We start from the raw sequence: 5,773 nt of genomic DNA, 5'->3' as shown, positions 1-5,773 counted from the left end.
CACTTCCGGGACCACAGAGCACCAAAAAAAAAAAAAAAAAAACCTCACGCGTCTGACGAAAACATGAGAACCCACACCAGCGCGCAATCACGCCATAACACGTGTATATGACTTATTCTACAGAAATGTGCAGCTGATATAGTTGAATTTGTATCTGCAGAACAGGCAATATAAATGCTTTCAAATGTCATTTTGATGATGATATTTTATATATTTTATTTTACGCCTACTTAGATCAAAAGATGCAGGATATTTGACGGTACCTCGAATAGTGAAGGCTACAGCAGGGGGAAGAGCTTTCTCTTATAGAGTCCCACAGTTATGGAACAGTCTTCCTATTAGTGTTCGGGACTCAGACACAGTCTCAGTGTTTAAGTCTAGGCTGAAAACGTATTTGTTTACTCAAGCCTACCCTGACTAGATTCTGTTCTACTACTTCGCAGTCATAATTATCTTTTTTCTCCCTCTCTCCTTTCGCCGAGCCCCACACGAATTTATGGAGATACTAGAGATCCAGATCCTTTCTGCCTCTGGATGGAGCTCAAATCTTCTTTCATTCCAGACTGCTGGGACTACGGCTGCTCTTAACGCCATACAGACTTCATATAAATCCAAAATGAACTTTTTCACACTAACTGTTGTTATCCAGATGAGGATGGGTTCCCTTCTGAGTCGGGTTCCTCTCAAGGTTTCTTCCTCTTAAAACATCTTAGGGAGTTTTTCCTCGCCACCGTCGCCACTCAGTGGCTTGCTCAGTTGGGATAAATTCGCACCTTTAATATCTGTATACCATGTTGATATTTCTGTAAAGCTGCTTTGAGACAATGTCTATTGTAAAAAGCGCTATACAAATAAAATTGAATTGAATTGAATATAATATGCACTATAATAATAATAAATTAAAATTTTTACATGTATGGCATTTAGCACACGCCCTTATCCAGAGCAACTTACAGAAGTGCTTTAAGGTCACTATCAATAAATAGAACCTGATATTGGTTCACTAGGTCAGTGACCGTGTTGCGGAGGTAGTATAGTATGAAAAACACACGACAAGACAAGTATTGTCTTTTTCCATTGGCATAATTAGGGTACATTTTCATATACCGTTGTACTCAGTTGTTGTAAGTATACCAAACATTCAGAAATTAGGGGTGTAAACCTCAGGCTTCCAGATAACATCCATCCATCCATCCATCCATTTTCTATACCACTTATCCTGGGTTGCAGAAAGCCTGCAGCCTATCCCAGGGAGCATCGGGCACAAGGTGGGGTACACCCTGGAAGGGGTGTCCATTCACACACCCATTCATACACTACGGACACTTTGAGCATGCCAATCAGCCTACCATGCATGTCTTTGGATTTGGAGGAAACCGGAGTACCCAGATTAAACCCCCGCAGCACGGGGAGAACATACACACGGTTGCGGCGGGAATTGTACCCCCAACCCTGGAGGTGTGAGGCGAACATGCTAACCACTGAATTGACAATGCCACTGAATCTGCTTCAATACAATATGATTCCAGTTCATAAAGCAACAAATATTTTTAAAAAATTTGGACAATACCACATACAGTACAATACGATATGATGCAATTCAATTTAGTAGCCTCCATTCAAAATGTGGCCAACTTTGTTCAGAATCTGGAGTTGTCCTATCATTAATTGTAATAATGATAATAATGTACAGAAGGACTATTTTCAAAGTATTACAGTTATAGACAAATTACCTTGCATTATTTTTTAGTTGAGCACAGTGGCTCAATGGTTAGCATGTTTGCCTCGTACCTCCGGGGTTGGGGGTCCGAATCTTGCCTCTGCCCTGTGTGCGCGAGTGCGCATGTCCTCCCTGTACTTCAGGGGTTTCTTCTGGGTACTCTGGTTTCCTTCCCCAGTCCAAAAACATTTTGTAGGCTATGAATGGGTGAGTGAATGTGTGTGATTGTGCCCTGCGATGGGTTGGCACCCCATCCAGGGTGTCCCCGCCTCGTGCCCTGAGTTCCCTGGGATAGTCTCCAGGCTTCCCACGACCCTGTGTAGGATCAGTGCTACAGAAAATGGATGGATGGATGACATGTTTAAACATGTAAACATGTTTACATGTTTACATGGCATCACAAATGCCATACATGTTTAATGTATGGCATTTAGCAGATGCAGATTTAGTCAGGAATTCAACTGAATTCACTATCGGTAAATACATCCTGATACTGGGTCACTAGGTCAGGGACTAAAAGTACAATCAGTCTAAAAAAAACCCTCTTGGAGATGTAGTATAGTATGAAATACACATGACAACACATAATATTTTCATATACCTGTCCTTTTTCAACAATAATTGAAAAATATAATAGATAATAATTGATTTATGATTGTTGTCTCGATTCAGTTCACTTGTTCAATTAAACATTACCAAAATCAATCAAAGTTGTGCGATTGTTGCATCTCTAACAGAAATACAACAGATGTTTAAATATCTCCAAACTGAATAGTATGTCATTGGAAAGCATTGGAAGTCGTCCATATCGCAGGTTCCCAAAACTGTTCTTGGAGTACTCCATGTCCCTGTACATTTGAGTGTTTTCTCAACTCAATGTTAATTAACTGATTAGTTTAGTCAGGTGTGTCGGGGGAAGGGAAAACACTCAAATGTGCAGGACAGGGAGAACTAAATGACCAGGGTTAGAGCCATATAGTCGACAATTCCTACATAATGTAATGATTCATATTAAAAGATTAACTGTTTTCTAGGATCCTGTTAAATTGCTGGTGTTACATTTATGGGTCATTTTCTCAAAAATGAACATTTTCCATGTGCCAAATTAATTTTCTTCACCTCATCCACATATTTCATACACACACTGGTTCATAGTTCTGCATAATTTGTTTATTCTGATATGAGTACAGGAGTAAAGACATAAGTATTTTAAAGTTTAAGTTTCATCTAGTATTAATCCTGTGGTCAGGTCTACTTATGTTTTGTTCCATTGGTTGGTTAGTCTATAACAATGCTAAAAGTATCAAACTTTTTAGCATTAGTTTGAACTCGATTAGCTTAGCGATAGACATAATTTACTGTATTGGAAAGCTCTGTGGCTTATTTAGTTATTTAGAGGTGTAATCATACTTCAAAAAAAAAAGAGAAAAAAAAGGCTGAAGCTGTTGTCCAGAGGTGACACACAGCGATCATCAATGAAACTGGAACTATAATGTAGGGAAAATGTTATTTTAATATGTCCTGCACTGCAATTAGACACGAGAACATGCACCAGCATAAAATACATATTTCACAACAATAAAAAATACAATACAAGCATGTATGCCTATTGCATATTGTATGTATTTGCATATTGTACATAAGATAGACGGTAGTAGCACACACTTGTATCTGGAGGATATCTAGTATATGAATGCAGTTATTAAAACTTTTTTTTTTGCTTTAATTTATCTAATTTGGTTAGTATTTCTACATACGAAATATCATTTTAGATACCGTATATATACAGTAAATATAATGAACCCTGGTCGTTAGTGTGAAGTGACCACCAGTGATCACTGCTGACCAGATATTATTAGACCAGTGGACCATTTTCAGCACAGCGGTGACATTGACATGGCAGTGGTATTTCAGTGGGTTTTGCATTAGTGTAAATGGATCAGTTCATTCCAGCACCTGGGTGCAAGCACAGAGAAGACTCTTGATGCATGACTTGCTTCTGTCTGGGATGGTGGGTTAAAGCTGTGCTAGAGGCTCGAAGGGAACACCGTGTCTTCAGGTACAGGGACTGGTTTGTTTTTGGCTATGTAGTCAAGTATCAATGTTTTAAATCTGATGTGGATAGGTACAGGAAGCCAAGAGGGAATACAGCAATGTAAGAGAACTCAGGGACATTGAAAACAAGATGTGTAGCTGCATTCAGTGGTGAGTATGTGAGTATAGGAATGAGTTTGCAGTAGTCCAATTCCGAGATGTCGAGAAGGTGACTGAATAATCACCTGAAAGGTCTCCATGCAGAGAATTTCCCAGATGCTCCTGATGTTATAAAGGAGAACCCTGACTTATTGAAATTTGTGCAACGCTGCTGGGTCTAATACAATTATTCCAGCTTCACACACACTACCATGTCAGTACCATGTACCACTGCAGTGCAGAGAATGGTCCACCATCCAAGTAATATCTGGTGGTGATACTATGGTCGTCCTTTGCCACTTAATACCAGGGTAGAAGGTGGCTGACAAACTGTGCATAGCAACAAATTAACTTGTCAGTAAACAACAAAATTACATATATGTACCTGATAAAAAGGATAAATGAAGGTATTAACTGTAGCTAATTAGCTGTGCACCAATATGAAACATACAACAATAAAAATATAAAACAAAATACAACTCAAAAATATTCATGTATTGCATATTTTAGTGGTACAGAATAGTATAAGTATCAGTATCATTTCAAATCAAATCAAACCAAATTTTATCAGTCACACACAACCCTACACAGTACGACGTACAGTGAAATGCTTTTTATGACTGTCCTGTGAATTAACTTACATAGAAATATTAAAAGATTAATCTAAAAATATAGATAAAAAAGACAAAATGCAAAAAAAATTATTAACTATATGTATATATGCGGTATAAAGTACATATATGTGCAGTTGTATGTGCAATACAATGCTGTGCAACATCCAGCTGAGGTAGCTGCAGTGAAAAAGCTGCAATACAATACAATAAATATTTATAACTACAGGATATGCCATGTGTATTGACAGGAATGTTGGGTGTGTGGGTGTTGTGCAGAGAAATCTAAGGTCTGTATTTATATGCCTGTGTATAAATAGTCCTAGGTGTTGTCCTGGTTGAGGGCCTGAATGGTCTGCGGGAAGAAGTTTCTCCTCATTCTTTGTGTTGTAATAGAGCTTTAACTGCAGTTTTCCCCAAACAGTTTATTATTTTTTTGGTTGGAAAATTGTGCACCTGATGATAAGATAAATTAGGGTATTATCTGTATGTAAGTTACTATCTGTCACTTGATCTGAGTTTGGCTTTGATCTGAGTCTGATTATAAGTCACTTTACATTAATTGGACATTATATAGCCAAAAGTATATGGACACCTGACCATTACACAGATATGTGCGTTTTTGAACATCCTATTTCAGATTTGGTCTCCATTTGCATAAATATTATAACCTCCACTCTCCTGGGAAGGTTTTCCACTAGATTTTGGAGCGTGGCTATGGGGATTTGTGATCATTCAGCCACAAGAGCATAGTGAGGTCAGGCACTGATTTCTGGCAAGGAGGCCTGGGGCACAGTCGGTTTTCAAATTCATCCCAAAGGAGTTCAGTGGAGTCGAGATCGGGGATCTGTGCAGGCCAAATCGAGATCTTCTGCTCCAACCTTGGCAAACCATGTTCACAGTGTCACTGTCATGTTGGAACAGGTTTGGGCCTCTTAGTTTCAGGGAAGGTAAACTGTAATGCTACAGTATACAAATACATCCTATACAATTGTGGGTTTGGGTAAGAACCACATATGGGTGTGATGGTCAGATGTCTACATACTTTTGGCCATATAGTTTTTTCCATTGATACTTGGCCATTTCACATGTTACTTTAACACAATGCAATACTTTTTCCTCGTGTAGGCCAAAAAATTTTTCCTCTCTCTTTCCCCACTTACTTATATTGTATGTTGTATTCTTTTTGTTCAATTTAACTTGAGTAACCGCATTATCGTCCCTGCTGAAACCTTGTCCTTGTAATTGT

Source organism: Ictalurus punctatus, chromosome 9 (genome assembly GCF_001660625.3).
Source record: "Ictalurus punctatus breed USDA103 chromosome 9, Coco_2.0, whole genome shotgun sequence".
Taxonomy (NCBI): Eukaryota; Metazoa; Chordata; class Actinopteri; order Siluriformes; family Ictaluridae; genus Ictalurus; species Ictalurus punctatus.
Note: the sequence above shows the minus strand (reverse complement) of the source record.